The sequence below is a fragment of the Diorhabda sublineata genome, chromosome 9 (genome assembly GCF_026230105.1).
Source record: "Diorhabda sublineata isolate icDioSubl1.1 chromosome 9, icDioSubl1.1, whole genome shotgun sequence".
Taxonomy (NCBI): Eukaryota; Metazoa; Arthropoda; class Insecta; order Coleoptera; family Chrysomelidae; genus Diorhabda; species Diorhabda sublineata.
In genome coordinates, this window is record NC_079482.1 from 9,946,455 (window position 1) to 9,973,576 (window position 27,122).

General features: G+C 30.8%; 1 pseudogene; it reads left to right on the forward strand.

Moving 5' to 3' along the window:
- Positions 1-3,060: 3,060 nt before the first annotated feature.
- Positions 3,061-18,986, forward strand: LOC130449005 (homeobox protein engrailed-1a-like; annotated as a pseudogene).
- Positions 18,987-27,122: the final 8,136 nt, after the last annotated feature.

Here is a 27,122-nt window from a genome sequence, read left to right on the forward strand (position 1 = left end):
TAAACCTACCAGTGAAATTTACAGCGATAGTATGCATCACGGAAAAATAATATAGAGACATTTACACCACTATCCACAAGCACTTGAGCATGAACTAGCTTCTTTCCGATTGTGCTTATCTTTACCTTCTAATGAATCAAAAACAACAACTAATTTATGATTCAGAGCGTTGTTTCGAGCTACAAAGCAGAAAAATTTCTTCTTCTATAAAATAAAAAGAGTTTTTCGCATTAATATTCTGAGATGAACGAATCCTAGATTATCCATCATACACCTCTTATCGGGTTGGATTGGTCCTGGAAAAAACCCTCTGAAGACATCAAAAACCAACAATCCAGCTTTTGGCGGAACCAGATGTAGAAGAAAGAAATCTTTTCCCTAAAATAATAAAATTATCCATCGTATACCAAGTCGATAAAAATAGTCATTCAATGAATTGAACTTCGAATATTTTCTTGATCTGCTCTAGACTACTATCTATTTTAAAGCTGTGAATGACATTGATTTACTATACTTTGGAATGACTACGAACCATTTAACAGATTGATTTTACAAAAAGGCAATAATTAAATCATTAAACAACAATTTCCAAATCCCCAGCAGTTGGATAAACAAATATTATAATCAATTATAAAATAAATTGGCTCTGAACATAAAAATTGTAAAACATCTTATTCTATCCTATTATGTCCAAATAATTTTTTTAATAAATATGATATTAGCTAAATCCATAAGAAACATAATACATTGCCGAAATATTTCACCAAAATAGAATCTAAAACACCCAAAACAAAAGTTATATTATATATCAAGTCATATTATTTACGTAGAACAGACATCTAAATAGTTAGAAACAGAAGATTTTTCGAATACATTTTCACATGCTATCAACCCACAATAACACACACCCCGATATGATAAATCCGCGCTTCATAACCAAGTGTCGAGTTATATAGTTCACTTGAGGACACCCCCAGACACGGTAGCTCCACACTTCATAAACGAGTGCCGAGTTATACATTGGGGACAGCTGTAAAGAAGGTGGAAGATCACTCGGATTACAAATTTTCTTGCCGAGGAAGATTAGAAAGGGCTTACCAGATGCAGCGAATATACACACATGTATATTACGATGACCAGATAACCGTAAAGACAAGGTTATATCTAACTCTTAACAAAAATGATAGACCTTCTGATTCTCTCATAAAACTTAAAGTCGAAACTGCGACGCGAACAAGGATGAGGACCTGTTGAAATGATAGGAGGAGGTGGAATGTCCTTCGTATCCAATAGTGGATTAATCCAGGGGTGAATGCTTATTTCTAATAATAAAACAGCACACTCGCGTGCGCTTCTAAGAGCTCAGATGACTTTGTAATAAAGTTTACATCGAAAAGTACGGATATATTATACCTATCACAGAGTGGCAACTGCGTTGAGAATAACTGTGAAACGGTATGCTCTGTGAAAAAAACAAGGAAAATAATACAACTTTCCCAAAGCCTAACCCGATATTTGGACAACTCGACAAAAACAGAGGATGTATACAAGTATGTCAAAATGACAGTACGGAATACCTTATACACCATGTATGAACAAATTAAGTAAAATAATATGATAGCGTTCCACGTTCTTAACCTTTAGATTTAAGTCAGTTTACACTTTAAATAAAATTAAGGATAATTAGGGTTAGTATTAGTGTAATTTTCTACCAGTTTCTTATCTATATAATACTGACAATTTAATAGTACAGGCTCTGAGTGATGAAAGTTCCAAAATAAAAAAATTCCAGCTACTAATACTTTTCAAAATTTCGTCTGTGTTGTATCGGCTTCAAGTACCTATATGTGTTCTATTTTTTTTCTGACATCTGTTATGGATATTCTTATCTATGTGTAATAGTAATATATTTACCAAAACGTGTTTAAGACCTATAGCCTATCCCAAGAAATGTTATTTTGATTTAGTTGTAGGAAACCCAGTTGGTAGACTAAATATAGCATCACTTTTGTGAACTAAATAAATATGTACCCCTAAAATCTAAGTCATCCTGCAAAAAATCAGCTCCTCTGTAATAAAATAGTAGTAAGAACTACAGTACTCCTTGGAAGCGAAACCTGGGATCTGAATAAGACAAAACACTATATTTATGAACAGAAAATGTTGACAAATATGTGGAGGAAAAATGACGAAATAACCTGTTGTTTGGTGGGTTAATAATAGCAATGTAGCCTGATCGAATAATATTTGGAAAGAAACGGATTCGAAAAGGGTTATCAGAATATATAAGTTCCATGAAATAGTAATAAATTACTCAAGTATACTCGTTCTAATTGTAAGTATGAACTACATATTCAGAGCTTTCCAGATATTAAGTTATTGCCAAAAAACAAAACAAAAATATGAACATTGCATGAGAAAATAATATTTTACTGAAATATTGATATACGTCTATCTTAATATCACACCTGAACCTAGAAGACAAAATTTTATGATAAGACGATGTCATTTGAAGTTATGTTAATTGTGGATTGAGAAGTCTTTAATATGAACTTAATGGTTATAGTTTCAAAAATTTGTCAATAATTGAGAATTTTTAAGTATTTTAATGTGTTCTTATATACCAGATATTAATATTATATTTATGATCATAATTATAATACCCACCACGCTATGATTTCGGATGTAAAGTTGTAAAACCAATTCATAACCAAATTAAATTTATTATAAATGTAATACTCTACTTTCTAATTCACTTGAAATGTAGCATCCAACAAAAAATCAAATACATCCTATCACAAACTCTAGATGATTAACGATGCTTACAGAAATTCGCACCTATTATAAGGGTGGTAAACGCATAAAAGGAAGTGAAAAGGTGTGAAGATGGATTTTAGAGGCGCACAAACACGCGAAGTGCCAATCTCGAGCGAGAGACGTCGGATATAAGTGAAAGAGGGGAGAAATGGGCGTTGCTAAAAAGTGTCAGATCATCTCTAATGGACCACAATAATACTATAATCTCATCAAATACCACACTCACATTTCTAACACTTCAACATGGAGAGAATACAAGAAGATGTACCTTCTGATGACACTGATGATACTGATTTTGATGATGATGGGAGTGTTGATATCGTTTCTACAAACTGTGATGAACATAGATCTATAAGTGATGTTGTTGATAGTAGTAATAAGTTTTCTATTGATAGTATTTTGGGAATTAAAAAAAATAAAGACAGTTGTGATGAGAAAGAAGATTATAATGATAAACAAAAGTGTTCAGTGACAAAAGTTAAATGTTTTAAGCCGACTCCTATTCCTGCGTCAAAAAATACAGGTTAGATTGGTCAATATCATCTGTACACTATTTCTAATAATATTTAGTTTATAATGATGGATAACTTGTTTTAAGTTGTGGGATTATTAACATATTGGTAATGTGTAGCTTCTGTAAATTTTAGTTGGCACATTTTAATTTCCAAATTCCCGATTGATATTAACTTAAATAATAGAAAATATATACAAATAATAATAGTAACGAGAAAAATTGTATCGCAAATACTTTGTTGTGTTACAAAGCTGAAAACTTTTCTATCACCTCAATATTTTTATGTCAATATCAATATTTAGTTTTGTAAACCTTATAACACGTAAAATACTTTTTTTTTTAGTTTAAAAACTTGTTTTGATTTTATTTATCCATGGTACTCTATGTTTGGGGGTTTCCCAATTAATTAATAACCAGCAGTAGCTGTCATATTGACATGAAAAACAGTGATATTTCGTTTTGCCAGTCAATAGCCCCAAAATCAAAGCAACTACTTTTGAGTCGAATGAAACACCCAAGTCTATTGTACCCGATTTTTTTTCTAGAGCACGTTTTTAATTTGATTCAATGAAAAATCTCATTTACTTGGTATAAGTTCATGATCTATTAGACAAACGTAGCTTCCTTCATGTATGTAATACTCCTATATGAACAGTATCTGTAAGTGGAAGCTGTTCCGACGACGAAAGACAGAATGACAACGATTTCTCTATCCTCCGAGATTTCAGCTCGGTTTTGTGCATTCTCAAGCATGCGCAGTATAGATAAACTGTCTCGAACGAGAGAGAAAATGAATACTGTCTGAAAATAATGAATAATGAAAAATAATGGATTGGAATCCAGGCAACGAAAGATCTCAGATCAGAGTCCGAGATAAATACACCGCAAGGCGTAGAATAACAGTCAATGATATTATTTTATAAGCGATACACGATCCTCATGAGCAATCAACTTTTTGACACCTATCGTGTAAAAATTTCTCACCCAAATAGCAAGATCGTACTCTGAACTAAACATATGTACTATAACAAAAACCGACGGCTAGCGTTTGAGAACTCTTGCTTTGTTTCCCTTTCTACCAGTCATTCTTTAAATTACCCTTTTTTGTTTCCATTTGATCCTATCTTCTGAAATATTTCCCAATGCTTTTTAAAACGATTTATGTGAGAAGAGAAAAGTAACATTTTACTTCTTCTCGGCCAACTTCACAAGCAAATTTTGTCTAGAATATTATATTTTCTTAGCCTCACAGCAAGTGAAGAATATGAATTACTTTCGAGTGAATAAATTCAGTACTTAACCTTTTAATACTTCTATTTCTTAGATAATTCAAAATTATTGGAATAGCTAGATATATACATTTTAGCATGTCAACTAGAAACTTTACTAAGTAGTTTGTTGTATTTTTAGGTCTTTTATACCAATCAATTCTTGATCTTCAGAAACATGACAGAACTGATTCTGTTCCACCTGATCCAGAAGTTAGGGAATACCATTCTCCAAAAATATCACCAAGCTGCTCTTCAGAGTCATCATTCGTTCATTATCAGTTACAGCATACTGTTCCACAACCATCACTTATTTATACCAATTGGTTAGGAACACCAGATGGCAAATCTACTAGTCATTTATTTGGGTTACAAGGTAAGACCTTTTTGGAATATTTTGAACAAATTTGAGTGAAACCACGAGTTAAAAAGTTAATTTTATATAGTTGAGAAATTTGCTACAGAAATTTTAAGTTTCTAAAATCATTGACAACGAGAACAAGTATAGAATAAATGTACATTGACAGCTTGAAAAGTTTGTAAAGATCTTTTAATATTAATTATACTCCCAAACCGCTATGTAATAGAGAAAAAATGTGTTGGATCTTTTAAAAATCTTCACAAAAAATCAAATTTTCAAGAATAACCTCAATTATTAGATTTCTAGTAGTGAATATTAACATTTTGGTGCATGGAAATGTTTCTGATAGTATTCGAATAAAACAATAAGTAATGTGCTGTGATAGTCTCGATCATTTTTCTACAGGTCTCAAAATTTCTCGATTTTTGACTTTTCTTAACTACACATGAACTTCGATGGTACTGTATCCCATTGGTCACCGCAAGAGTAATAATGGCAATAAATTTCAGCCTTGTTTGAAGCACAGATAACAATAATACGTAGCATACAATTCGTGAAAGTTATCAGTTCAAAAAGCAATGCTATTAGAACCCAAACACAGATATAGAAACATTGCCAAGTACAATAAGTCTGATGATTATAAAAACTATTCCACTGAATTGAAAACAAACATCATTGAACATATACCAGTTCCTGGTATACCATGTTCGTCAAACGAGGATATTTGCATTAATTTTGTTGCAGTGTATCAAATATACAATCGACAGTGATTTTTAACAGCAAAAAACGTTTCAGCAGCAAAAATCTATAGACAGATAAGCACGTTGATGGTCACAATGTGAAGAATAGCAGTAGAATGCTTAAGTCAGTGGGAGCTTGCAAGGACAGACGGGAAAATGTTGAAAATGATCAACCGAATTCAGCTCGACTATCAGTCAATATCGAGTATTTGCCGGCAATTAATAATGTCAACTATAGTATTGGAATTTCCGAATATAATTCCACAATATTATTTCCGAAATTTGGCATATTGTCCGCGCGTTGCATAACTGTGCAACACAAATTGAAAGTAACAGCTTGTGCTGTTGATTTTTGAGTAAAAAAGGTATTCAATTTTTAGAAAAGATTACCACAGAGCAAAAGAAGTTTCTTTGTCATAAAATACTATACTCAAACGTCAGATATTGGAACAGTCACACAAACTCAGCAGTCAAAGTCAAGATCAAGCTGCAAACTCGACTGTGCTTTAAAATGCACATGTGTCTGGTTATTCTAGTTTGCGCAATAGAACAACAATAAATGTGTCGCTTATTGGGCTCTCCTAACTGAATCAAGACAACTGGTGCTTTTTTGATCTATACCAAGACCATACCCCCTTCTGCTACTCAGGTCCAAAATATTATCAGATCTTTTCAATAGAAATAGACTATCCACCTACTGTACAGTCTAGATTTGCCTCTGAATGCTTTCCACTTTTTCTGTTCCCGAAAAGAGATTCTCGGTGGCAGGCGCTTTGCCACAGATAACGAGGTAAAAAAAGCAGGTCAAAACTAATTATCCTCATAACCGGAAGTCGCTTACCTCACAGAAGAATGTTTTAGAAAATATAAAAACTATGTGGAAAAGTATAGACACATATAAGGAATTTAAAAAAAGCTTTTTAGAGAAAGAAAAAAGTAAAATGTAAACAGATCTTAGTTTCAGAATTACCCTCGTAATGTTAGTTAGCACAGAATCTGTATGAATTAAAAAATTTGACCAATGCTGAAAACAACTATTTTTATCAATAACATTTCAAATTACATATTATTAGCAAGAAATCTTAATCTCGAAATATTGTCTCTTTTATTGGATTCGAGGCGAGAAATACTTTCTTGGCCTTCACTGGTCCACTAACAAAAATAATGATAATTTTCACTCTTAAATAGAACTCAAATTTAAATTTACATCATCGTCGGTCGAACGAACTATTTTCAATTCAAGCTATTTGATATTAAAAAGTACGGTTAAATTCTTTATAGGCATTTAGCACGTTATACAAACAAATGTATGAAATAGAAATGTACACTTAAGACCACCTATTTTGCGTAAAAAACAAATATCCTTCCTACAAAACACACATGGATTTTCTAAGAAAATAGCTAGCTGGGAACTATAAAAGTGTCTTGGGTACGCTTTAAACAAACTATTGACTACTTCAACAAATAAAGTCAGTGGCTTATCAAACATTTTTGGTAATCGACTTATCTTCATATAAGATGTGTGGTTATTGAATATTAAATAACGAGACACATCAATATACATATACATCTCCTTTACTCCTACAATGCGCCGTGCGAACCTTCCATTGTTTTAAACATACGAGAAGTGACTTCCTCTGTCAGCTTTTTCACTGTACCTGCTGCTTTCTGTTTCAGAGTTTAGGCGGACTAAAATCTTATTACTAATGAAGGTGTCAGTTATTGAAATAGGATCAAAAATGGTAAAAAAGGAGAATTGTTTAATACTGAAATGCTAAACATGGTTAGAAACCCCTTCACTGGCAATATTGGAAATATATTACTTGTCCTACCACAGGTCGGGTCGTTTTACATTAATTCTTCCGTGGAGTTAAGCGAGATCGCGATGGTAGTATTGTTAATTAAAATTTTGTTGTTCGGAAATCCAGTAAAGTTACAAAGTTTGATGAATATTGAACCAAAAACAATCATCATTCCTTCAAACTTAGGTATGCTCTTACTACTTTTTAGTTGTGCTAATAATAATAGCCCATCGGTGAAGATGGGCTATTCCATTGCATGGATTGGCGGTTCGTTTGTGGAATCATTAATAGAACATCAGGATTCGTTACATGCTAGTATCCTTTCCAATAGGTTTAGGCAATTGTTATTGGTAGTTGAAGTATCTGTAGAAACATTAGTCAGCTTCTTCTTCAAACCTGAGAATATTAGACATAAATGGTGCACACACTTTCTGCAAATTAAAACTTTTTTCATCAATTACCAGAGTTTCCGTAATCGAACAAATACTTAAATACCGGTCATGTCGAATCATTTTACTAATTTTTTATATACCAACATCTATTTTTGACGTGAAAAGGCGACTCGGCGGAAATCATGTAGGACGTCTTCTCGGATTAAACCACAACATACATGTAGGGGATAAACATTCACTGCTTTACACTTCCTTCAAAAAATTATAATCTTCATTTGAGGTTTTTCTAAATTTCTCATAAAATTGGATTCATTGCTCTTCTGCTACACTCAATTGTAACAAATACTGCTGTACTTATTTGTTCGCACTACGTTCATACCAATAGGTTTACGATAACGGCCTAGGGGTTGCTGCCGTTTGGCTTATACGCAATTCTCTCATTCTCTTTATTCTCTCTGTATTCATATGAACTTGATAGTACAGTACGTAGACTTAATTTGTTTTCAGTGTCAAAATAAGAAACTGTAAGAACAGTACAGATCAGTGGACTCATTTCATATTATCTAACTGTTCAGGCCAAATTGTATTATTTGGATCTTACCGTACTGCTTACAAGAATAGTCGCAAAGATACCTGGTCGAAATATAAAAATAGAAAAGAAAAACTTTTATGCTAGATTTGAACCAAAAAAGAACAATATTTGTGTGAGGTTGTACTCGATTAAGGGCAGTGAAACAACGACCCTCGGTGCGTTTTCTTGATTATTTCCATATAACTATACTCCTATTTCCTTCAAATACTGGTTTTTGGATACGTAGATAATAAAATTTTATTATTTTTCTACCATACTATTATTATCTTATCCTATTTTATTTCTCACCACGATGATTAGAATTCTAAATATTTGATTATTTAGTATTTATTTTTTTGCGCATTTCCTCCAAACAAAATAAGTAATAGGGCCCTCATACATAACCAACTTTCGTTGAATTTGAAGTACCCGTTTCACTATATAGTCCCAGAACATAGGTCCACAAATGCATATTCTGGGAAAGTTTCTGAAATGTCAATATAAGTCATTTTGAGGTGTCGAAATGGATTTGTCAAGAATCATCCGCTGAGGAAAAATTGATAGAAAGGTTTATGGATCTTTGGAAAACGGTATAAGCTAGAAAAAAAAAGTTCCTATGAAAGTTATAGGTCTTTCAATTTCCCACAGAAGTGATCCTTTAAAATTTTTCTCTGCTATGATTACTCTAAAAATGTTGAAAAAAATTATTAACTTCAATTCTAGAGAGTTTTTTCGAAAAATTTATTATTTATATTGAATTAAGAGAAATTAAACTATAGAAAAATCAGAAAATAGTGAAAGCATTCTTCAGAGAGTCAGGCTTTTTCAAAGCTATAATTATCATCTCTTACCTTCAATCACCCTGTAAATGTAATGGCCAAAACATTCAAAGAATATTTTGTATAAAATATACTCTCATAGCTGGTGAATGATTCTACAAAATTTTTGACAAATCTATTTCGAACACTTCAAAGTACCTGTAAATTCAGTAATCTACTATATCCTTGTTGAGGACTAATTTTTATACTAATATATTTTTCCTAAGTTTTAAATATATTATTGACTATAACTTTTTGTATGTACTACCCATGATTCCTAGATTTCTCTGGACCGTACAATACAATCAAATTTCACGTTCTTCTCAATAATTAAAGAATGAACTGCATTAAGTCATTTCATATTAGCAACTTCTGTCAATTATTATCCTTTCTATAGACCTAATATAGACCGTAAGATAGATATTATATTTCCTCATACAAATATCACTTTTTCCTTTATGTGATATGTCTTGCAATACTGAATTCATAAACCTGCTCAAAATAAGGAATTTGAAGAACAAATTACTACAATATTCATAACCCCTATAATTTTACTTTCGTCCATCAATGATCACTATTTGTTTAGTTTTACTTCTTAAAAATTTGAAAACAGGTGTTTGGTATAATATAGAACTGCTAATTATTGAAACATCAAATAGAAGCAAACTTTAAAGAAGTACTTGTACGCAATTATACCTTAAAAGGGATTTACAAATAAAATACCTAGTTGACATCTTAGTATCACAATTTCGAACAAATAAAATACATAACCAGTGACAAGTGAAAAGATATGACGAAAGTCATAAAAATAAGAGGAGCGTTAAATATTACATTACAATACTTTCTTAATCCTTATGCAAAAACTCTACCACAGTAGCCAGATTCAATAGAACTGATTTATCTCATGGCGGTACTATGATCATGTCCACAAAAAACGACTTTTCCGGAATAACAAAGTTAAATGATTTAATATCCGAGAAAGTATTCCAATTTTCTATTGTCCACCACAACACTTCTCACCTCTTTATTGTTTGAATTTACAGAACACCTGACGTTGACGTGCATACTTTCTGTCACAAACCTGACCTTACTGGAGTCCTTACCTCTAAAAAGCAAATTAATTCTATGTGGCGATCTCAATATTAATTATCCCAGTGTGTGTGCTGGTCAAGAATGTCTTCAGTCAATTTTTGATTCTTTTGGTATGGTCATGCATATAACGTCACCAATCAGAATAACTTAGACCAGTTCTAGTACTATATATTATGTTGTGTCATCATATGATCCAGATATCACAGACTGTACTGTCTGTCATGAAGTTGTATTAACAACATTTTTGGTAAATTCCAGTACTAACAATACTTCTCGCAAATTATGGCGTATCTTTTCGAAAAAATTTTTTTTCAATAACTTGTCAAGAACATTTGTCAAACAACTGACTGGAAAATGCTCTCTGGTGATGTGAACTTCGAATTTTCTAGATTAACAAAAACACTAACTAGTCTGACATCCACATCTTTTTTCCTAAGGCGTATTGAACATAAGCAAAATAAACTGTGGTTAACTAAAGGTTTACGTATATCTGCAAAAAACATGCGATCTATGGAAATTCTCGGATGGTGTCTTCTTCAAAAATTACGTGAAACTATACAGAAAAATTTATTATAAGACAATGAAAACTGCCAATGATATTTATTATAATGAGAGACTCGCCAATTCTCTTTCAAAGAAACATGGTGCATTATGAATGATCTAAGAAACAAGGCTTCTTTATCGAGCATAATCTTTACTTCACCTGATAACCTTAATAATTACTTTGTGAATGTATCTAATTTATCAAATTCTATAACTCCTGCTCATAAACAACTTTCATATTTCCCTGATGCTAATGCTAACTTACCCAGTTTATTCTCCATGCCCGTACTTTTAACAGAGCTTTGCAGTACAATTAATGACAACAAAAATAAACACTCATCTGGAACTGATGGAATAATATTAAAAATGTTTTCGAGTCAGTCCGATTGCACATTAAATCACCTTACCACGTTAATTAACGTTCAATTTGAAAATTGCCGTAATTGGCATAATTATACCTCTGCATAAAGGAGACAAAAATCAAGCATCGGATTATTGCCCAATTGCATACCTTCCCATGTTATCTAAGATCATAGGATGATTGGCCAAAAAGATGCTTTTATTATTTTTGTTTAAATATAAAATACTTACCCATCAATTCGGATTTTTAAGTAACAAATGCACAAATGAAGCTATATTCTCTCTCCTAAATAATGTCTACTCTAGTCTAAATAGCCATGACTCCACAGCAACAACTTTTTGTGATTTTTCTATAGCTTTCGATAGTGTTAATTATGATATTTTAATTAACAAGTTGCAGTACTACGTTTGCAGAGGAACACCTCTCGCATGTTTTATATCATACCTTACCAACAGATATCAGCTTGTAGACTTGACACAACTATGTCGTCTTACAAGACAATAGAATGTGAAGTGCACAAAGCTTATCTAGACATCAGTGGTAAAATATTTCTTTTTGTAGACGAGACCAATTTCTCTTGGAGCAGCCCCGTGATCTCACGACACTTCATAAGACAATATCTAGTGATCTAATCACACTTAAATTATGGTGCGATCCTAATCTTCTGTGTAACGTTTCTAAAACTAAAGTTTTATCATATAAAAATACATTGCAACATTTTTTATTAAATAACACCACCATTGATATAGTTGAATCTGTAAAATTCTTAGGGATTGTTGTGGAAAATTCCTTGAAATTAGAGTTACAAAGAACTTACTATTATGGCCTTATTGAGTCGCATCTCTGATTAGCCCTTCTCATCTGGGGTATGTGTGGTACAACTCAATTTGAGCGAATCTTCAAACTATAAGAGAGAGCTGTTAGACATTTACTCAGATTAAACAGCAGGGCTCACTGCCGGGACTTGCCAGATTCAAAATATTTCCAGCCCAATAAATAATATATTAACGAAAAGGAGCATTGATCGAAACTGTTAGAGTGGATGTTTTATCTTGAACATCTCCATCGTATAGTCTATGAAGTTGTTACCACATTTCTTAGCTAGGGAGAATCTCATAATGCAGTAGTAGTAACTCTAGTCATGCTTATAGTGAGTAACAATGGGTATTGTAATACGCTAGAGCATAAACTAATATATCTTTTCTATAATTCTCTTTATCTTTTTTCAGATAAGGATGGAAGCTTACTTAATTTACCTTCTAGCATTTCATTTGCACCTTGCATACTTCTCGGTAGAATAGAGAGTTTTACTCTCCATCTAGACCAATTGGTTTCACCTTCATCACGCAATCGAGATTTTACTTTCATCCAATGCTCTTTTCTGTACTATTTTCTTGATTTTTTTTCAAAATGTTAGTTTACCTGCGTACAAACCGACTATACATCAACCTCAAATGCGATTAAAATAATCATATATGGCATATATAATTTTAAAATACAGACTTATGTTTTGTACAGCCTAAACTATAACTCTGGTATATTATCAGCGAAAATGCTATTCAAACAATTTCTAAGAAATAATATTTTTTTACAAGTTTATAAAATGCTTATATTTGCTTTATCTGTATGTAGGTTTTTGAACTTGTTTGTTTTAACTCCTTTGTGGCTTATTACTGTTAGTATATCCAACCACTTTCATTGCGTTCGTTAGCCGAGCGAGCTAAGGCGTCAAACTTCGCACCATAATTTCAACCCGGCCGAGGGTTCAAATCCCCAAATGCTTTTTTTTGGCAAATTTCTTTTAAAAATTATCACTGGAAATATTCTCTTTAAATCGAAACACATTTTACAACTGTCCGCCCTTTGATAAAGATTTACTATACTACCTGTACCAGTATTACTTTAGAACACCTTAAATCGTATTATGATGTTCGAATAGCTTTGTACATCCATGGTCCTCTTCCTCCTGTTGACGATTTATCATACTAACGACTAGAACTTGAAGAAAAATTCTATTTTTGACCATAAATTCAGTTGAAAAGTGAAAAATGAATATAGATTAAAAAACCAAAAAAAATAGCTTTTGTAGCATATGAAACTAAAAAGTGAAAAATAAAGTTTTGAAAACTATACTAACTAGAAAACACACTTTTGAAATACATTAAATTAGAAAGTTAAAAATAATTATTTTAAAAAAGATTAAAACAATAATGGATTAATAATACCAAAAAACGTGGGGCGCTTTGTTCATCGAGCACCCGATAGTATTTCCATTATATGTAAGTTTCTATCCTCATATAAGAGACACTTCATTTTTCAGAAATTCTGTCTAAATTTGAAATTGTTTGGACAAAAGTCAGAATAGTCAGAATTTGGTATATGAATACATTGGAAAGAATGTCGTTATGAAATCATATATATATATATATATATATATATATATATATATACATTTCTCAACAGAGCAAAACCGAAAAGCTCAGATGATTATTACCAAAATAAAGTTAAAAATTCACATAATGTACAATTCCAATTATCAATTCAAATTACACAAATCACATTGATTAATTCTGTTACCTATATTTTCAATTATAATTGTGACAATAAACGAATGACCCAAACTAACTCCTCATATCTCTTTGATATAATCATTTATTAACGAGATTTTATCATTTAAAACCCCGTTATCTGAACAAAACGCTGTAGTATTGTAATTAATAACATAATAGAGGAAAATTGTTGTTCATAATAGCCGAGAACAAACGAAGTATAAGATAACAAAGAGGAAATTCTGAAAATAGCTGAATGGCGTGCAGAATTTAATGGAGTAGCTGATGGTCAGGTGTCGGTCGAGCCACCTGACCATCGCTCCCTAATTATATTTATTGTCGATATTTTATAATTCATTTTTTTATTGTCAAGGTATACAATTTTAATTCTTTTTCATCGTAATGGTCTAGCACATAAAATGAAAATGGCGACGTATATTGGAACAAAAAACTAGTTCAAATATCAAATATAAAATTTCTATTGTTTTATTTAAAAAAATAAAGGAAGGAATTGGAAATAACTGGTTATTTGTACTTAGCGTGTTCGTCTGTTAAAATTAAACATAAATATTGCAGCGTGAACCAAAGGCAACTATTAAATTTATAGTACTAAATCTAAACATTTCAGGAAGACAAAACCAGATGTGTAGATATTGGGGTGATAATGGAGTTAATTACCTGTCCCTTCTCTAATACAAATTATATTACAAAATAGAAGCATAGTTTGCTGAAAGAGTGATTTTTCAGGGATTGAAATTAATCAAAAATACAGTTTAAGCAATGGATATGAATTACTTAAAAAGGTGGTAGTGAAGTTAACTGACCAACAGTATGCCGATTTGATGATACATTTTGATGTTGAACTTAGAAAGACGCGACTGCATTTGATAAAGAATACACTACGACAATTACCTATCTATTCTTCCTTTATTGTCACAAAAAAATAATCTGAACCGAATAAAACTATTTTTTGAATGGTTTGAAATAAATTAGAAACTGAATTAAGTGTGTACAATTTAATATAAAAAATATGTTGAAATATAAAATATTTTTTCATAGTTAAGTAATTTTTTCATTGAAAAACCATTTTTTTTTCTAAAACGTCAAATAATAAACTAATTTAAGACATACTACAATAAATTTTACGATATGCGCCATAATATAAGTACTATACTGAATTGCGGGCCACTGTTATTGACATGATTGCTATTTGACGTACAATAGGCTTATTTCCACTAAGAATAAATCGGATGGCTTTGAGTTTCTAATGATTAACCATGATAAGTAGTAAATAAAGGAACAACTTTTCTACGAAAATAATAAAAGATTAATAATATTTTTGGAAAATAAAATCGACAAAATGAGACATTAAACACCAATCAGAAAAGCGTGACGTCACACCTCGCGAAACGCTTAAAGTGACCAGAGTTTTCAGTTATTGTTAAATTAATAAAATTCGTTTTTAGTTTAATTCTGGAAGACAGGTATAATTTGCGATGGAATCGGGATTTAACAAAACACACTGCAGTAATGTGTGTGCTCAAAAATAAACATCTATTTTTGTTAATCGGATGTCCGCAATATTAAAACTTGGAAGTTGAAGTTGAGTCATAACGTGGACTCCTTTTCTCCCTGGTTGTTTATTTTTTTTGCCTATTCTATTCCCTGCTATCTTAATCGTCTTCCTATCCCCTGTCATCTTTATTTTTCTCTCTTTCTCCACTTCTTCCTTCATACACCTTCCGTATTAATCATTCTTCTCTTATTCTCATGAATTGGTCAAACATTCTAAGTTGTTCTTACAAAATTTTAATTAGTTATAAGCTAATGTTTCTCAAAATGTTATTCCTTATTTTGTCGTATATTGGTTTAATCTCCATTTTTCGTAGAAATCTCAGTTCTTCACACAATTTTGCTTTTTTATTTCTATGTGTGTCCTTATATCTGATAAATATGTCAATATAGATATGGCTACTTTTTTATATAATTCTTTATTCATTTGTTTCGGTATTTCCTTTTTGGCTAGAAAATATCTCTTAATTGCGTTAAATAATCTTCCAGTTGGCTCTGGTTCTCTCGTTTATCCAGGCTTCTATCTTTTGTTAATGTTATGCCAACATATTTAAAAGTTTTAACCTGCTTTTCTATGAATCCTTCTAGTTTTATTTTGTCTTTTCCTTTTGGTTTATTCTAATCTGGTATACTGGTAACGTAAATTTTTACGTTCAAATTTAGGTTAAGCCTACCGTGCGTCCGATACTGGACATTTTCATTTTTAATAGATATAGTTATTGAGCCATTATATGAACCAATAGGTATTTATACAAAATGAATCCAACAACCGTCAGAATCAATTAACAATAAACGATAATTGTCTGGCAAATACAAAGCTATTTTATTTGAAGTTGCTAATTGGAGACAAAGGCAACTATTAAATGTGTTTATTTTTTTAATTTACGACAACGGTTGACACACCATCAAATTCCAAAAGAAGTGGTCAAGACGTTATGGTAGTTTTATTTAAACAACATTTTGACACCACACTGCAATAATCTACACTATTTAAAAGTACTATTGGGTGGTCTAAGAAATATAAAATCAGACAGTTTAGTTATCGTTATCATCCTAAAAAGAATTGGAGATTTGTTATTCAATATAAGTATAAAGATAAAACTAATTGCTTATTTCAGATTGAAATGAAAACACGTAAAAATTATAGTTTCGATGTATGATAGAATTGAGCGCGACCACTTATTTATAAGCATCACACATGCATTTTTCCGTTTTTCAAGAAAATCTCTTCGAGTATTTCATGTATACTAAATGAAAAAGATGATATTAAGTGTACCGCTTGTTTTAAGGTATAATGTTTTTGATTTTTTCATAAATCTCTTAACAAGAATACAATTTTATGGTTAACACAAAAATATTTGCATTTTTCTACGGACGATGGTCTCAGAAGTACCTGGACCGACCTAGAGATTGCGGTAGTTCATTGAAAAATACCACTGTATTACAAAGCACACCATTTATTCAGTATATGTTTGGTGACGCTACGTTGTTTAGTATTTATTTGGTCAATAAATAGTGAATAAATATTGAACGTTTCCGACGAATTTGTAAACATGGAGAAACATGTGCATCATTTCTGTTATACAATACTCTTATTTGCTGAACTAGATTCTACTCTAACTGAGACTGCTCTTTCGTTATCAACAGTATAATATTGGGTAGTAGAGTTTAAACGAGGCCATACGAACTGTAAAGACCAACATCGCAAAGCTGGGCGCAAGATGGGTGCCGCGTTTGCTCACAATGGAACGGAAATAGCGTCGTGAAGATCGAGTGATTGGCAATGTTTCACACACATTTTTTACGCCGTTTTATAACCATGGATGAAACGACTATCTTTAGAAAAAACTATCAACGGTGAGCATCATGCGAACTTATTGCAGCGTTTGAGCGAAGAAATCAAGCAAAACGGCAGCATTTGGCTAAGAACAAAGTGTTGTTTTATAACGGCAATCCACTAAATCGCACATCCGTTATTGCATTGACCAAAATTATTTTATTATTAATAATTAGATAACCTTGAAAAATAAATATATTTTTTTCTCAAATTATTTGTGTTTTCTCTGTTGGCCATCCTCGTAATAATAGATATAACGAATAGTAAAGAATTATGTAGTATTTATTTCAATGACATGTTCTTATAATTGAAGAAAATATAAATGTAATTCTTCTTTATTAACGTGCTCCACCGAGTATATATAGTATCACATCCAATGTGATTTCTTCACATTGATTTCCAGACAAAATCATAATCATATTAAGAGCTATGTCAACAACATTGTATCTCCGGTCTAACGAGGGTTGTCTCAAAAGTTCCAGACCTAACAAAATAACAAGATATTTTTCCCATAATTAGATTTATCTTTGAACATAGTCTGCTCCAACCTTTTCAACCCTGTCAACTTATTGTTGATCGTCTTCTCAAAATACGCATTCACTTGTACGATAACGTCCTCTTAAAAAATATCTTAAATATCTTAAAAGTGAAATTTTAAAGTTCGGAAAAGTAAAAAGTCGCTTTGGGCCAGATCTGGTGAATACAGTTAGCGAAGCATTTATCACTTTTTTACTCGAACGAAGATTTCAAAAGCTGTAGAAAATACATTTTTTGTCTAATTGTCGAATTCAATTGTTTGGCTTCTTCCGTGATTATTTTGCATTTCCAATTATTCAAATACAACCACTTGTCTCAAAGTTTTTAATAATTTGACTAATAGTGGATCGCGTTAGATTACTGGAATAACCATTTGCTCAAGCATAAATAAACAACTTAATATGGGTTAGTATAAGTGGCCTTCAGGTACCATTTTGATATTTGTACTTTCTCATATTTTAAATATATTGTATAAAATTACAGTTGCTCAGATTATAGGTCCCAACTTCAAATAACGAAAATCAAAAGCCAGCTCCACTCAAACATTGCAAAATAGAAACCATTAAGTTAATTATAACTGCTCTGCTCTATGTAAATTCACACTTGTAGATAGAAACAAATTTGTTTTTGTGATTGTGATATTACATTGATATTCCAATGTTCCGTAAAAATTTATTCACTGCACAAAATCAAAATGATATCGCAGCTTTTTGACGTAATATATAAATCTCAAAAACACATTTCATTGGCAATATATTTTTTTCAATTCATGTCTTTGTTACTATATCAATTTTTTTTGCAGCTCCAAAGCCTTCCAACAGACGGTCACGAAAACCTGGTTTGGACAGGAAACCCCGACAAGCCTACAGCGCTAAACAACTCGAGCGATTAGAAACCGAATTTAAGATCGACAAATATCTAAGCGTTAGCAAAAGGATGGAACTTAGTAAAGCTCTCAACCTCACTGAAGTACAAATAAAAACATGGTTTCAAAATAGACGGACAAAATGGAAAAAACAATTGACCACGCGTTTAAAGATGGCGCAACGACAAGGTCTATTTCCTGCACATTATTTCGCTCCCGCTGCAGTCAGTCAGCAGTATCCTTCGATTTTCACACCTTATTATTCTCCTATTGGATGTATGTTCGGAGTTACACCGCTAGAGGATACTGGGAGTGTTGTTACCGAAACATCTTGAAGATCAATTTAATATGTGCACAATTAGTATTAGGTGTTATAATGTATGAATGCAATCTTTCTATACAAATCGAATATCAACCAAAAATAACTATAACCTTTCTTCCCCTACAAGAGACTCTTCCTCAGAAAGCGGTGGTCGGCCTGAGTTAAAGTATTTAAATATCTGGTACTCAGATGGGGTGAACAATTAATATTAAATTAGACGCCACCAGCTTTTTAACGAACGACGTTAAAAATGAATAAAAAATGCGGAAAAGCTGGAAACGCCTTATTGAATTCAATTTATAATGAAAATTATACTAAAACTATTACCGGACACGATTATCCAAATTAATCTTTATTGCTGTGACAATAAAAAACGTTTCAGCAACAAATAAATTTATTGAAAAAAATTATAAATTCGTATTAACTGCGTATTCAAAAGAGCACAACGAATAAAAACCAGTAATAAATTAAAAACAAGTCAGATTTATCTATACATTAAAGACAAGACTGGAACTTATCTATGGAAATCAGAGAAGGTTGCAGCCCTCAACTGGATTTCCATATGTTGGAGTTGTAATGCACCGGTTTTGGTTCAAACTCCAACCTGGAAGCTGTAGAATAGCGGATATAAAGAGTAATATATAAATTTACTAAAATTTACCTTGATTCAATTTCTCGAATGTGGGACATCGATAACAAATTAATTCCTTCAAAAACTCCAACGTTAGAATAAATAAATTCGAAGTGACTACTGTGTTACAATATGTGAACAAAGGAATATTCAAAATATTTCAATGTTCAAAGAACGTAACACGCCGAAAGGAACAAATTTCTAATCATTTCAACGAAATCATTAGATACAGCAAACAAGTTTATATTTTAATTTGATAAAAAATTACTGTATTAAAATCATTTTGGATCACCTACAGTGTTTCCCGATCTAACTTAATTTTTGCCATTGTTTTCGTCTTTTGCAATTATTCCGACGTTCACTTTATTGTTTATCTATCATGAAAGGTTTGCAAACACCGAAACTATAGTTAGGCGGTGCAATATCGGGCAAAACGGTGGGTGCATTAAAACATCCGAAACAAGGACAAAATATTCGCCAATTTTATTAGGTTGTTCATTTAGACGTATCCAAGTTCCATCTATAAATGGTATTAATTAAAAATCAACCATTATGAGAAGTATTACACAAGCTGTGCCTGTCAGAACGATGCTCCCATACAGGGGTAACTTTTGAAGTTAATTTATTTTTGTTTTATTGCATTTATGATTGTAAAAAATGAGGAGGTGATGGAATTATATAATCTCATTCCATAGTATAGACCTATTTTAAATTTTTAAAAGGGTTTAGTGGGAGAAATAACATACTTGTATTCAAATTTTGTCTTTTTTTATTTGTGCTCATTTTCAATCCTCACATAAAACACATAATCATATAATATATATATATATATATATATATATATATATATATATATATATATATATATATATATATATATATATATATATATATATAAATTTCTTCAATTTCTTATTTCTTAAACCTTTTGATATATTAATGCATCTAAATGTTCTTGATTTTAGGTCTCTTCTGTTTTAAAATTAGTTTTTTTTTGACAGTTTTTAAAAGAAAGATAAATTTTGATGTTTCGACTTTTCTTTAATTCTTTATCAAAATATGATATTGACACTGACAATTTGCTTACTTATATTGATCTATAGATCACCTTCATCATGAATATCAAAATAAGGATAAAATCGACTTAGAACTTCGTTCTAAATTAAAAATTAATTTTTCCTTGTTCCCTACATCTCAAATATGTAGCAGTTATCAACTCAATTATTTATAGTTTTATTAGAATTTACAAACTAGAGCTATAAATTTTACTTCAATTATTTAGGTCTTTTTCATCATTTATAGCTTTATCCTTCCTATGAATGTGAACCATTACTAAAACTTTTCTTGAATATGTTGTTATCATTTTTTCTTTCAATGCAGTTTTTGCTTTATGAATAGCTAAGCATCCAAATTCAGGATCTGCTAGCTGGATAGATCAGCCAAACTTATTATCACTGATCTTCTTTGTGATATAGGATGACATGATTCTTTGGTACGGCAGTAATGCAATCATCTACATATCGAAAAAAGAATGGAATATTTATGTCAAGTTTGCTCAGGATAATTTCCTGGAGATCTTCCATCTTCCATTACTGTGCTAAAGCACTTGCAATGGAAGCTCCCATAGGACAATCATCAATTTGTTTGTATATTTCATTTTCATATTTGAAGTACGTGAATGTGAGTTCTATAGCTTTTATAAATTCGTTTTGAGGTATTTCTGTATGTTCTTTAATTAATATATTTTTCAAAATGGTAATAGAAATATTTGTATATAAAGAACCACATATAATATATATATATATATATATATATATATATATATATATATATATATATATATATATATATATATATATATATATATCTAATATTTTCTTTGAAATCGCATGTGTTTTTATTATAGTATTTTATATATTATATATTATATTTTTTGTGTTTTGTTATAAAATTTTATTGAAAATATTTTTAAAATAATTAGATAATGGGGTGAGAGGAGTTTGAATAGTTGAAACAATCGGTCGAAGGGGAGTGTAAGGCTTGTGCAGTATTGGTAAAACATATATTTTACAGTGTAAGCCATTGTGTATTTCCAATTTTTTGCATCTGATGGCGAAATAAAAAGTTACTCTTCTCAAGAAAAGAATTCGTAAATTCTTGTTCAATTTTTTTGTAAATTGTCTAATCGTTTAATAATGTAATCATCTTATTATTATAATCTTCTGATTTCATAATAACAATTTTGTTATATTTTTCTGCTTTCAAAATTTGGAGATCTGTGTTTTGATTGATATATTCTTTGGTTTTAGTTATATTTTTGGATTTGCCATTGCTCTGATTTTATTTGTTTTTCAATTTATTTCTAAAATTAGTGATAATATTACAAGTATCAGATCTTATTCTATTTAGAATTTCGTTATTTCGGTGATTGTTGTTGCATTAAATATTACAGAAGATATTTCTCAAAGGTAATTTGTTGTCACTAGAAATATTTTGTGCAAAATTAGGACCTAAAGATGGAACTTTTTCACTTCATCTGGTATGACAGGTACCAATTTTCTAGTGATAAAAAATTACCTGTGACAAATATCTTATATATTATTCACGCAACACCAATCATCTAAGTGAAGAAATTCAACAGAGCAATATCAAACCTCAATATATAACTAAAACCAAATCAAAAGAAAAATATCAAAATTTTGAAAGCAGTTAAATTTAATAAAACTGGTATTATGAAACCAGAAGATTATAGTAATAGAATGATGAAATTATTAAACGATCAGACAACTTACAAAGAAATTGAACAAGACCCTACGAATTCTTATCATAAACAAAATAATGATCTAATTAGATCTTGGGAAGAACAACTTTTTATTTTGTAATCAGATGCAAAAAAATTGAAAATTCACAATGCCGTACCCCAAAACTGCATAAACCTGATATCAATATCATATTTTGATAAATACCAAAATTAAATTTTTTTCAATCTTCCAAAAAATAAAAAATATAAAGAAAAACTAATTTGAAAACAGAACTTTTAGAAACATTATATATATATATATATATATATATATATATATATATATATATATATATATATATATATATATATATATATATATATATATATATACATATATATATTATACAAAAAAACTAATTTTGAAACAGATCTAATAAACATATATAAAAGGTCCAAGAAATAAGAAAATAAAAAATAAGTATATATATATATATATATATATATATATATATATATATATATATATATATATATATATTTCAAAATTAGTTTTTTTTATAGTTATTATTTCATATTTCTTTATCAAAATATTTTGATAAAGACTCAAAGAAAAGTCGAACTGTCAAAATTTATCTTTTAAAAACTATAAAAAATACTAATTTTTTTAGTTACTACGAAAATATCGTTCAAAATGACAAAATGAAATTTTTTATTTACCATTACAGAAGAATCTTTTTTTTTGAATTTCAATGTATTCCAACAAATTATTGTGTAGAAAAAGGAAATAGATATTGTTGTAGGAAATTAAACGGCCTACAAAACAAATATATCGATAAGTCAACTCGGTTAACAGTAATTCGTAGTTAAAGTTCAACCTAATTTAATATATGATGACTCTCACAATTTATTATGGTTCTCTACGAAAAATGTCTTAAAAACATAAAATAACATTTTTCGTGATTTTACTTATTTTTCAAAAATTTAATGAGAAAAACTCATGTTATATAGCACGATTCGAATGAGAGTATTAAAAACTGATTTTAAATAACAAATAATTAAATAATAAACATAATCGCATCACAAATCTTTACAGTATGTACTTCCAACTACATTAAAATTAGTTTTTAACGCTTTCATTCGAATCGTCGAATATAAGTTCTTCTCAATAAATTTAAAAATTAAAAATCACGAAAATTGTGTTGTTTTATGTTTTTAAGACAAAAAATTGTTTTAGACTTTTTTTGTAGGCCGTTTAATGTCCTACAATATATATATATATATATATATATATATATATATATATATATATATATATATATATATATATATATATATATATATATATATATATATATTCTTATTACTACAAAATAATTCGTTGAAACGCTTTTAAATTAAAACAAATTCTCTGTAATTTATATGGGAAATCAAGAATGCTACACTTCTAAATATTGATATTAAACCCCAAACTTTACCAGAATTTTTTTCAGTCATCTTGGACGATATTTTCTTAATTAATAAAAAAAATTAAAAGTGTTATATGTACATAATAATTACAAATGTCACTTAAAAATTAAAGTATTAAAAATACTGGGTACAAAATAAAAAAAATTTCATTTACCTTGAATTAGTATAAAAAAATACGCGAAATAATGAAAAAATATACCTTATTGTTCGATTTTATTGATAGAAGTAATGAATTGGAACATATTAGGTTCTTAAATAGGATGCTAGGAATTTCTGTTTCCATTTTTCATATTTCCGTACACAATAAAATTTGGATCACATAACTCGAATAGAGAGAAAAAGTCATATACACCATGATGTTTTTTTTGTATCTATATTTTGTATAAGCAGTCAGTCTCCGCTTGTCCAAAGCAGTGTCCATTTCCTTTTTTCTGTGTCACACAATCCTTTTAATAGCTCAATGTAATATTTTTAGTGAAACTTTGACATATTTAAGCTTATTTGTGACACAAAATATATTCATAATAAAACCACCAAAATTGTTTTGCCTTGCTTTTGACTTTGACGTGCTTTTTTAGTTTTGGCGGTTCAGAATACTGACACTGTTACATAATCTCAAACGTGAACTCATGATTCATTTCCAGTAATAATTTATCCAGTTTTTCCAAAATTACATTATTTTTGAGAATAGTAAAATGATAAAACGAAAAAAAATGTAATTTCAACAAACCATCACAAATAAGTCAGAATTGATGAAGAGTAGGCTCAATTTTTCTGTGACAAACTTAGTTACTTACTCAGAAAACTCAACCTAGAATAAGATTAGTACACATTATCCCATTCTATTATCCAAAATCTCATCACAGAAATTTTGGAATAGGCACAAGAACACACTAGGTCCTCACACATATTTCTATCTTAACCTATAAATATTTAAATTTTTTGCAAAAATAGTAGAGCATTGCGACTTCTGCTGTCTACAAAATATTGATATTAGAAATTTACAATTACAATCACAATAGTATAACGCGTTTCAAGAATTTGAGCTCTTCTGTTTAGTTATCTCAAAATTCAAGGCACTCCAATAAGGTAGGTGAGGGGAATATGCCCATCCGCTGCCATTTTGAATAGTTTAGCTTGTATGCTAATAGAGGGCGAGTAATATGTTGAATTTATGCCCCAGAGTGCTACAAGGAAAATCAGTTGGTGCTCTTCAGTCTGCCGAGAGGTTATAAGTGGTTCACATGTAATCGGCACTGTTGCAAATAACAATTTCACGTGCTTTAATAGAGTGTAAATTTCGTCTGTTTGTTTACAATAATTGTAAGCATAACATCATAAAATGGGTCTTTTAATAATAAACTCAAATAAAAATATTTTCAAATTAACCCAAAATATTTGAAAAAAGTATTTACTCTCTATGTTGTTAATATGCCCACTGCCATAGGGAGTCAATATGCCCATATGGGCAAATTATTTCCGGTTATTAATTAAGTGTTTATTTCTATTCCAGCTCATTGTCTTAAAGATGTCACCTTATCAAACAAAATAATTCGTTCCCAGTGAACAGAAGATGACCTTAAATTGGCCTTAATGGCAGTAGAAAACGGAGGGTCGAAAAACTGCTTCAAGGCAATATAAAATACCTCACAAGTCTCTTAATCGTTATATTAATCAAAGTATTCACGATAAACAGCCATTGGGCCAAAAAAGTATTCTTACTAAAGAGCAAGAATCAGAATTGACGACCCGAATAATCAGGCTGGCAGAAGTAGGTTACCCTCTAAAGAAACGAATGCTTCGAAGATCTGTATATAATTATTGTTAAAAGGGTATTTGGTAACCTGCTCTCACAAGAAAAACGTCTTGCTGACGGTCACTGGTTGAAAGCATTCTTAAATAGATACTCAGAAATTTCTCTTGGACGAGCTCAAAATATGAACCCTGCTAGAGCACAGAAGCTCAATAAATATACTATTTCTAATTATTTTGAAAAACTTAAAACAGTGCTTCTAGAACTGGACTTAATGGATAAACCTGAGAGAATATACAATATGGATGAAAAGGGGTGTAGGTTAACAGTAAATCACCAGCAAAGATTCTAGCTAAAAATAGTGAGAAAAGGGTAAACTTAGTGGCGCCAGAACACGCCGAAAATGTCCCTGTCGTTGCTTGTGGCAAATGAGGAAGAATTCCCCCAGCAGTTTTATTTAAAAGTTAAAGAATGAAACAAGAATGGCGTGAGAACTTACCACCTGGAACTATGGTCACCATGACGAAGAAAGCAAGCATGACCATTGAGACATTCAACGAATGCTTAAAGCATTTTTGAAAATGTAAACTTCCAGGAAAATGCCTTTTAATTTTCGATTCTGCATCTTGCCATTTAGATCCATCTATAGTGGAAACTGCAGACTCGTATGGCATCAATCTTTTGTACCTTCCAAGCAATACGACACATGACCTACAGCCAATGGATAAGGCTGTATTTAAATCATTCGAGCATCATTGGGATGAACAGATTCTTTTGTATTAGACTCGTCACAAAGACCGAGCTATAACTAATCAAAAGTTGGGGGAGCTATTCTCCTTCGTGTGGGATTAAGCAGTAACCCTACAAAATATAATATCAGGTTTCTCTTCAACGGGTATCTATCCGCATAATCCAAATGCTATTGCAGAAGTAGCTTTTGCGCCTAGTGTTATAAGAGAAAGGAATCTTGAATATTACACTAATATCGCAAAAAATAACAGAGTAGAAGAAAAACAAGTGTGTTGAAGAGAGACCACACCTCAACCTGGACCGTTCAGTTGTCAACCGAAGAAAAACATATCGCAGATTTCTGGTTGCCATAAATTTGAATCGAAACGACACAGTAAGCAGAAATGGTCGTCATCTTGTAGCTCTTCATCGGCAGATGACGACATTTCTTTATACAGCTAGACTTTAACAGAAACCTTTTCCTCGGAAGACGAAGCAAAACACAAAATCAAAAAGAGAAAATCGGATGAAAAGGCTAAGAAGACGAGCATCGAAAAAAAGGGTAAGAAATTCAAATATTGACGCAGAAAACATTCAGAGAAAGCTGAATAATGGAAATGAAGATAAATACTCAGAAGTCCAACTTGGAATAGAAAGCAATAGCAGGAAGACAAGTAGTGATAAAGATGAAAGCTTCCTGAACGTTAGTTTTACCAAAATGTTGGAGACACCCTATAAGGATAACCCAAAACCAATGAAAAAAGGTATAAGCAGTAAAGCCTTTATTGTGAAGAAAGCAGTTTTTCTACCGAAAGAGTTGTAAGTTATCAAAGCACCA